The sequence below is a fragment of the Sciurus vulgaris genome, assembly GCF_902686455.1.
Source record: "Sciurus vulgaris genome assembly, chromosome: 3".
Taxonomy (NCBI): domain Eukaryota; kingdom Metazoa; phylum Chordata; class Mammalia; order Rodentia; family Sciuridae; genus Sciurus; species Sciurus vulgaris.
In genome coordinates, this window is record NC_136463.1 from 186,609,620 (window position 1) to 186,620,165 (window position 10,546).

Here is a 10,546-nt window from a genome sequence, read left to right on the forward strand (position 1 = left end):
AAGAAAGGCAGCAAAAAGTTTGTGTATATTTTTGAATTTCTGCAGATTAACATAGAATTCCCTTTATAATCTAGTGGATTGTGTCTTTTGTTTCCAGCATAGGTATCTAGGTGATTCAAGCCAACTTTCTACTGAGATCAGCTAGAAGCTCAATATGTATTTTTTAAAATTGTTTTTGCTTGAAAACACTGAAGAGCTATCAATATAATGATAAATTACTTGGCTAGGGTACAGAAAAGATGAGTCTCAGAGAATTACACCCAATGTTTGGAACCAGTTTCTCCCTGGTATTATTTGCCAAGGAGCATCTAAAGGAACCCTTTTGGTTGCATCGCAGACAGAAGAATGGAGACTTGGTAGACTTTGCAGGAGTTGGGATTCCTAAGGGCTGTACTCTAGGAGTAAATGTGAACCAAAAGTAGTTTGTTCCTTAGAGGGTTTGTGACTCAGATTTAGAATTTATTCCCTAGGTAGGATTGAGATGATCTGCAGTTACTGCTTTTGCCAGATAACTAAAAGGTTAAAGAAAGAATTCTTTGGAAGATAGTAATATCATTTTAGGTCTCAAATGATTTATGCCAGCGATTTTATACATAATAGTTATTTTGTGAATAAGTATATAATAAAAAATAATCGTAAAGGAAATAAGCTTACATGAGTGAAAATTAACTTAAAATGTGATGTACATATGTAATGGAATATTACCCATAAAGAAGAAAGAAATTAATGGCATTTGCCAGTAAATGGATGGAATTGGAGACTATCATGCTAAGTAAAATAAGCCAATCCCAAAAAAACAAAAGCTGAAATGTTCTCTCTGATGAATGCAGATGCTAACGCTGTAAAAGTGGGAGAGAAGGGAAGAATAGAAATTCACTGGATTAGACAAAGGAGATGAATAGGAAAGGCAGTAGAATGAATGAACCAGACATAACTTTCCTCTGTTCATATATGAATACATGACCAGTGTAATTCCACATCATGTACAATCACAAGAGTGGGAAGTTATACTCCATATATGCATAGTATATCAAAATACCTTCTTGTCATTTATACCTAAAAAGAACAAATAAAAAATTTTTAAAAAGAAAATTAGCTTAAATACTAGATAATAGAAACTAGCCAGAGGGACTCTAGATATTTGTCAGGACCACTTTTTAAAAAAAAAAAAAAAAAAAAAAACCACATGCTTGGGACTAGGGATGTAGCTCAGTGATAGATCATTTGCCTAGCATTCATGAGGCCCTGGGTTCAATCCACAGCATTGCAAAAACAAAAATCATATGCTCGCTGGGTATGGTGGTTCATGCCTGTCATCCCAGTAATTCACGAGGTTGAGGCAGGAGGATAACAAGTTCAAGGCCAGCGCCAGCAACCTGGCAAGAGCCAGTCTCTAAATACATACGTATATACATACATACAAACAACAGTTAGACTAATGTCTCATTCTCATGAGACACCATCAGATATCTACAAACAGGATTGTTTACCCAGGAAAAGAACTTTCTAGAATAACTATAAAATATTTTCATGAAAATAAAACTATAGTAGGCATGTTGGCATATGCCTATATTCCCAGCTCCTCAGGAGGCTGAGGCAGAGGATCACAAGTTGGAGACCAGACTGGGGAACTTAGAAAGACCCTGTCTCAAAGAAAAATAAGAGGGATAGGGAGGTAGCTGAGTGGCAAAGAACTTGCCTAGCATGTGCAAGAAGACCCTGGGTTTAATCCCCAGTACTGCAAAAAATGAAACAAACAAAAATCCTAAAAATAAATCGTTGCTTTAGAAGGAGAGACAGTTTTAAAAATAAATTACTACGGAGCGTTCCAGAGGAGCTGGGGATATAGCTCAGTTGGTAGAGTGCTTGCCTCGCATGCACAAGACCCTGGGTTCAATCCCCAGCACCACAAAAAAAAAAAAAAAAAAGTGTTCCAGAAAGAAGAAAAGTGATTTTAAATGAAGGTTCAGAAGTGCAGGAGAAATGAAGGTCAAAAAAGAATAATTATGGGATGGGATTGCAGCTCAGTGGTGGAGCACTTGCCCAGCATGTGTGAGGCACTGGGTTCAATTCTCAGCACTGCATATAAATAAATGAATAAAATAAAGGTCCATCAACAACTTAAAAAGATGAATAATTATATTTATGTCAATACTGACTGTATAAAACAAGAATAGTGGTGTTTATTATAGAGTCTAATATAATTAAAATACATGACAATACTAGCATATAAATTGAGAGGGTATAAGTATTCTTACTGTTTCAAGCATCTTGCAGTTGGGGAAGAGAGGGTAAAATGTCCATGTTAGGTTTCCTGAGACCATTCCCCCAGACTGGGTTATTCACTAGAAGGACTCAACATGACACAGTATATAGTTGTACACATAGGTATGATTTTATTATAACATGATACCAAGCAAAATCAACAAAGGAATAAAGCACCTGCGGTGAGTCTGGAGGAAACCAGATGCAAACTTCCAGGGAGCTGCTCAGGGTGTTTTGATTTCTGCAGTAATGAACTGAGACAACACCTTCGAAATTTCATCTCCTAGGGAAACTCATTAAAGACTCGGCCCAAGGATTTTATTGGGGATTGGTCATGTAGATATTTCTGCCTACCTCCCAAAATTCCACACTCTGAAGGAAAGTATCTGTTTAGCATAAACAGCTGTTTGTATAAACAGTTTCAGCACAGTGAGGCAGTCATCACTTCTGGAAAGGGGAGGAACCCCTCAAAATTCACATTTCCAGATACCAGGCAAGGGCCTACCTTCTGAGCAGTATTTTCTAAAGATAGAGGTCTCAGGTCTTCTGTGTTAACTCTCTTTTCTACACATGCTACTATTTGATACCAGACTTTGATAAACTATAGAATGTGTGTTGTCATCTTTGGGATAACACTTAAAAGAACAGTTCTTAAAAGTGTGCAAAAATAGAGTTGGATCTTTCACCTTATATCCAAATATTAACTCAAAATGAATAAAAAACATCAGACAGACAACAAAAGATAAATTGAACTTCATACAATTTAAAACTTTGAACATCAAAGGACTCTATCATGAAACTGCAGCCCATGGTGTAAGAAAAATATTTGCAAATCATTTCTCTGATATGGGGTTAATATCCAGAATATATGAAGAACTACACCTGGATGTAGTGGTGCATGCCAGTAATTCTAGTGACTCAGGAGGCTAAGGCAGGAAGAGTCCAAGTTTGAATCCGGCCTCTTCATCAACTTAGCGAGACCCTATCTCAAAATAGAAAGGGCTGGAGATGTAGTCCAATGGTAAACACACCTGAGATTAATCTCCAGTTCAAAAGAAAACCTACATGTCAACAACAAATACAACCCAGTTAAAAATGGTCAGATAATTTGAATAGATACTTTTCCAAAATAGATATATACCAATGACCAATAAGTTCACAAAAACTTATTAAACATTACTGATTATTAGGAAATGCAATCAAAACCACAATGAGATATCACTTTACACCTATTATGATAGCCATTCTAAAAACAAAAACAAAAAGTTTTGGCCAGAATGTAAAGAAGTGGGAAGGTTTGTGCATTGACGAGAATATGAAATAGTGCCACCACTATAGAACATGTTAAAGCAGTAACTCAAAACATTAAACACAGAACTACCATATAATCCAGAATTTCCACTTCTGAGTATATGCCCCAAAAAGTGAAAGCAAAAACTTAACACAGTTATTTGCATACCCATGTTCATGGTGGCAGTATTCATAGTAGCTAAACAGTGGAAGCAACCCAGGTGTCCATTAGTGGATGAGTGGATTGATAAAATGTACAAACAACATTATTCAACTTTGACAAGGTATAGAAACTCTGGCTTATGCTACAATATGAATGACCCTTGAAGACATGGTAACTGAAATAAAGGACAAGCACTGTCCCCTTATGAGATACCTAGACCAGTCAGATTCTGGTAGCCAGAGTCAAATGGTAGTTGTAAAGGGATAGAGAATAGAGTTAGTGTTTAATGGGTACAGAGTTTAAATTGGGAAGAGGAAAGAGCTCTGGAGATTGATAGTGGTAACGGTCATACGGCAATGTTAACATACTACATGAGCGTGAACCTCCTGAACTATACATTGAAAAGGAGTAAATTGTATGTCTATTTTGCCACAAAAAGAAAAGGTATATAATTCCCAGGATGATGGGGGCAGGAATCGAAAGTAATAAAAATAGTACAAAGTTAGGTTAAAAAAATAGAAAAAAAGGACACAGCAGTCAGGATAAATAAGAGGTACTTAGATGATGAAAATGCATTTATTTCAGTAAATATAATTGTAGATGAACTAAAAGACTTAGAGCAACAGATTGGATTTTTAAATATCAACTACAAATACATAGTGTTTCTAGAGACACACCTCAAAGTATTAGATATGAAAAGGCAAAAATCTGGAAAAAGAAATTACTATATTAACACAAAAAAGTGGCAAAATGATTAGGAGAGATGTTCCATTTACCAGGAATAAATAGTAATTTATTTGTATACATCTAAAACACCTTCAAAACATATAAAGCATTTATTTCCAAAATTGGCAGGAGAAATGATAACAAGTCTCCAATTATAATGGAAAAATTTTAACATATTTCTCTGATAGAAGCAAATGGCAAATACCAGTGATGGTATGTAACATCTGAACTATCTAATCAACTGGACTTACTGGTTATATATAGAACATAGTACTCACTAAAACAGAAAAATAAAGTCTCTTCAGGTTACCTGAAATGTTTACAAAGTTTGACTATATTGGACCATAAAATAAGTCTCAATAAATACTAAAGGAATGAAAAAAGTTTATTTCTGACCACAATACAGATAACCTAAGAAATCAGTAATGAGATTAAAAATAGGAAAACCCATGTTTTGAAATACATGTCTAACCAGTAAGTAAAGGAGTTCATAATGAAAACTGAACTCTTATGTTTTACTGAATGATAATGAAAATGGTTCATATCACAGCTTGTGGGTCACAGAGCTGTGCTAACTGGAATGGAGAGCTTTAAATGCCTGTGTCATAAAAGAGAAATAACTGAGGGCTGGGGCTCAGTGGTAGCACACTTACCTCACATGCATGCTAATTCTGTACATAGGAAATCCCAGGAAGTCCATACATAAACTATTAGAATTGAAAAGGATTGCTGGATGCAAAGACAATACACAAAATTCAGTTGCAATTCTACATACTATCAATAATGTCAGAAAATTTAATTTTTTTAAAAAAGGTAATCATAGTACCATTAAAACTATCAAATACCAATAATATATTTAATGAAAGACTCAAAACCTATATCTGAAAACTATATTGAGAAAAAATAAAGAAATTCTAAACAAATTGAGGTGTGTATCTTCTGTCTGGATTAGAAGACTCAGTCATGTAAAGATATCTGTTCTCCCCAACCTGTTCAGTGCATTCGGTGCTATTCTGATAAAGTCCTAGTCAGGTATTTTTGTGGAACCAAGTAGCAAGCAGATTCCCCAAATTATATGAAAATGCAAAAGGTCAAGTATAGCCAAATGATTTTTGAAGAAAATAAAGGGACCAGTTTTATCATATGTTAACAAGCTATAAAATCAGTGTTGTTTTGGTGCAAGGAAAGACAAATAGGTCAACTAACAGAAAAGAGAACTACAAAACAATGACATAAATACGTAATCACTCAGCTAGCATGAAGGTGGCACTGCAGAACCAATGACATAAATATGTGATCACTTGGCTAGCATGAAGGTGGCACTGCAGAACAACAGGGAATGCAACCATCTCTTCAATGATGACGCTCTCCATGTTTTAGTCAGCTGTTTCACTGCTGTGACTAAATGACCCAACCAGAACTACTATAAAGGAGGAAAGTTTATTTGAGGGCTCACAGTTTTTAGTCCATAGAAGGCTGGCTCCATTCCCTGAGGCTCTGGGTGAGTCTGAATATCATGGAGGAAGAGTGTGGCAGAGGGAAGCAGCTCACATCACCATCAGAAGGCACTTGCCAGATACAAATAGCCACGCCCCAATTCCCACCTCCAGCCATTCCCTATCACTTAAATTACCACTCAGTTAATCCCTATCAGGGGATGAAATCACTGATTGGGTTAAGACTTTTTAAAATATTTATTTAGTTGACAATGGACGTTTATTTATTTAAATGTGTGCTGAGAATTGAACCCAGTGCCTTGCACATCCTAGGCAAGCACTCTGCCACTGAGCCACAACCCCAGCCCTGGATTAAGACTCTAGACCCAATCATTTCTCCTCTGAATCTTCTTGCACTGTCTCACACGCGCACTTTTGGGGGATACTTCCCATCCAGACCATAACACCATATTAAAGGAAATTCTCACGGATCAGATTGACAGGCATTATGCTATTGGGACAGTCAGTACAAATGAAAGGAAAATCATCAGTGCCTTTAAAAATCATATATACTTTTGCTTTTTGACCTCAAAAATCTCACTTCACCAGTCCATATCAGAGAATCATGAGCAGATATAAAATGCCTCATGTACAAGTTTCTTTAGCAGAAGATTAGAAACATCTATATATTGACTGTTAGACAAAAATAAGAAAGGTTTGAACACTAGTGGAATAAACTTCAGTAAATATTGTTATATAACTAAAGGGAAACGTATAATTGTGTAAAAAGGAAGAAATATAATAGAGGTATGCACATTTGCTTTTATTTTTTAGAAGAAACTGGAAGGAAACCTGATAAAATGATTGTGGGGCGAGGATGATATAGTGACAGAAACCAAAAGTCTTTATGTAATACATTCAGACTTGGCTTTGGAAATCTAAATGCTTTCCATTTGCTAATATAAAATTAAATGAAAAAAAATTAGTCTTAAAAATGAATGAAACTACTTAAAATGAATAAAATTTGTCATATAACCATATAAAAGAAAATAATTATTTCATTTACATGTTTACTGCATTTTATTCTTCCTAGATGTATCACATATTCTAAGTACAACTAGAGCTGTAAAAAATCATAAACTGTAATAGTAATAATTCTTTGAAACTTTATATGGAGAAGATAATTATGTTGTTAGAAACCAAGATCTTTGGTGTGCAAGAAAAAAGATAAAAGATATAGGTATAAAACTCAAAAGCCGAATTTAAATTTCTGTATTATTATACTTGAATTAAAAGTAATATTGTCATGATTCTGTATTTCAGAACTATCTAATTGCAGTCTTATCTAGTGAAAACACTCAGAAGCAGTGAGAACCCAGTGACATTGAGCACATCTAAATTCTCATCTCTGAATACCATTTCTTACTACTTTTGTCTTTGTATCTTTGCAGGCAGGCATTTAAATAGTGCTTTATATTTACTTCCTTAACTATTTTAACTGTCATCTTGCAATCTGTTCAGCCTAGTCTTAATCATTTCCAAATTCCCAGGTAATCATTTTGTTACATTTGTTGCTCTTTATGACCCACTCCACTCTTAAAGTCATTTTAAGACTTAAGGCAGTCATAAATGTACAGCTGGTGAATTTTCACATCTGTGCAAAAGGCTATATCTCAGTGGTAGTATATACCACTACTCACAGAGGTAACCTTTTTTTTTTGACTTACGGATGCCGAGAAATCAGCTGAAAATAAAAAATGTCCTGCCTGCCAGGAACCTTTATTCTAGAAAGGAAAAAGAAATAAAACAAAAAGGTATTTTCAAATAGTGATAAATTCTACAAAGTAGAATCATGGGCTAGGAAACAATGGGAGATAGAATATATGTATACTAATGTAGCTTAGGTGCTTTGCAATGAAGGAAGATTTAATACCCGACTTCATTTGATTTTCTGTTTAAAACACTGTTAACAATTGCTTTTTTTTCTGTAATCAGTATCTGAAAAGTTTCTGTGTATATCTGGCATTCTGATTCTGTCATCAATCTAGTAAGAGTTTAGTGGTACAATTAATCAAGTAATAGAATTTAATTGTGAATGTGCATATATGATATTCACATATATTATAAGTGAGTATTGTGAAAATGATTGGTTTAGTAGTAGAGTATACTGTTAATATGTACTTTCCTAGAATATTGGTTTTAGCGTAACACATTTCATTATTGATTCCTCCTTTCTGTTCTTAACCCTATAGGATTTCCATGGAAATCATGAGTGCCCTTCTCCAGAGAATGTCCTACATCACTTAGAAAAAAAGTTATGCAAGATTGAGACAACTAAATAACCTCTATAATTGGCCTTAGCTGTTAAAATATTTTACTTCATAGCCCTCCATAAATTTAATAGGTTTATAAGCTTTATTTCAAACTCATTACTTAGAGACTTGAAGCTGCATATTTTGGATCAAAAAAAATGGTCATGTCCATTATAAAACCTTTGTTAAGTCAGTTTTTAAAAAATACCTAGAAAAGGTTTATTGATAGTTTCATAGTTCCTTAAATGATTTCCTTATGTCAAAAGTGTAATTTACCTGAAGTTCATATGTTAGCTCCAGTTTTTAATTGTTTAAGACTCTTAAATTGGACTATAGGATAACAGATAAATTGAATTTATAGAAATAGAAAATATTGGAGCATGTGTATTTTTAAACTTCAAAGATGAGTAAGTTACCACTTTGATACACTTAATGCATATTTCTAATTTCAGTATGAAACACTCAAATGTATTTTCCCTGTTTCCACAGGGAATGGTGAACTCACGGGTACTGTAGTCAAGTACTGAAACTTAAGTGGTCACCATATTACTTGTATTTGTTTTGTGATGAGTTCTGTTGCATTAGAGTATAAAGTGAAATACTTTTCAAAGGCTGATTTAGTGCCCTGATAGGAATATAGAATATAAACATCTTTAATGGCTTGCTTTTTTAAAGTACCAGACATGTACTTCTTAAAGTTACATGTTTACTAATATTAAGATTAGCATTCAAGTATACTTTATTCTTCAGTGTTTAAATGTTTAGAGCATCCAGTGTTTTAGTTGGTGTCACTCGATTATAAATTGCACACTTAACATTTTTATTTGATGTTCTTAAATTTAATAAAGGCAACTAATCTCTAATTCCACTGTAAATCCAATACTTTTGCAAATGCATGGGATTTTCCAAGTGTAAATTAACCTCCCAGTGTTTATGTGTAATACATATGGATGGTTAGACCACATATTAAATTGCTAGATTTCAGATTCTTCCTCTTATATAAGATTTTAAAGAATAAGGTTTTATTTCATAAATTACGTTGTATCTCCAGCTATTACTGTATCTATCCCACATGTCTACCAAGAACTGAATTCCAAAATGTTTAAAAAAATTGAAAGGACCCTCTTAAATGAAACTTGAGAATAATAGGCCTTTTTCATATATCAAATTAGTAGAATGCTAAAATTATGGGATTTTCTCTATATGTTAAATAATATGGTTGTTTATATTAAAGTGCTACATTCAGAGTTAGTGCAGGATCACTCTGCAACATGGAATTGACATTATTTTTAGCGTAGTAGAAATAAGACACATACTCTTAGTTAATTTTTTCTGAAAGGAATGATGAAGTGAAATTTTCTTTTAGAATACATAGGAACAAAATTACTGTGTTTTATTTGGGGAAAATATAGAAAAGGTCCTTTGAAATTATAATTCAGTTTTTTTTTTTTTTTTTTTTTAAGTAAAGAAGTCTTCTCTGAGAACTAAAGGTAAAAATCGGACAACTTTTGTAAGTCAGAAGGCTTTCAGCGTGACCAGTAATTGACAACCGTTACTGTGCTTCCCAAGTTAAATTTAGAAACTCGAGTTATTCATGAATCTGTTGGAACCTCAAGTGAAAATCAGTGTATATCTCCATGCTCTACAGTCTAATTTATATTAGATAATTGTATAAATTCATTTAGAAGTTTAAAAGGCAATCAAATTGTCCCAAGTTTCCATGTATCTTCATGAGCAAAATTTTAGATTTTAGAATACTTACATTGTTGCTCATTGTTTCTTTCATACTGTAATATTAGAATACCAAATGACATTTATCTATGTCAACCATAATGTGTAGATAACTATGTTTTGAAGTAACCAGAAATATGAAGTATTATAAATACCCTAGTATTTATAGTCTTATCATCCAATTAAGTGGAACTAAAAATTCCACATTGGCTCTGTCTGATGCCAGTCTTAATTCTGGTCAAAGAAATAATGGGTGATTAAGAAGCTTAGTATACAAGTAGTTTCTTTTTAAAGAAGTAGTATTTAGCCATCATTCTATCCATATTGACTTTTAATACTAATACATGGGCAGAAGAATGGCCCTCTGAGGTGTCCTGTTGTCATTTCCAGAACCTGAGAATATGTCTTATGTGGCAAAGGAAATTAAGGTTGCTAATCAGTAGTTTACCTTAAGTTGGGGAGATTACCTTAGATTATCTGGGTGAACTTAATCTAATTATATGAGTCCTAAAATGTGGTAGAAGAGAAACTTGGAGAAATGACATTTGCAAGAACTTCACCCATTCCTGCTGACATTGAAGATAGAAGGGTCCAGGAGCCAAGGTATGTGTTTGGCCTCCAGA

At 33.9% G+C, this 10,546-nt stretch overlaps 1 protein-coding gene across 1 annotated transcript in view; it reads left to right on the forward strand.

The window, feature by feature from the left end:
• RBM44 (RNA binding motif protein 44) overlaps positions 1-9,307 on the forward strand; it is a 32,995-nt gene extending 23,688 nt beyond the window's left edge. Inside the window, exon 17 of the mRNA XM_079131913.1 lies at positions 8,133-9,307. The gene's annotated coding sequence lies outside the window, so the exon portion shown is untranslated. The remainder of the gene's footprint in view (positions 1-8,132) is intronic.
• The last annotated feature ends 1,239 nt before the right edge of the window (positions 9,308-10,546 follow it).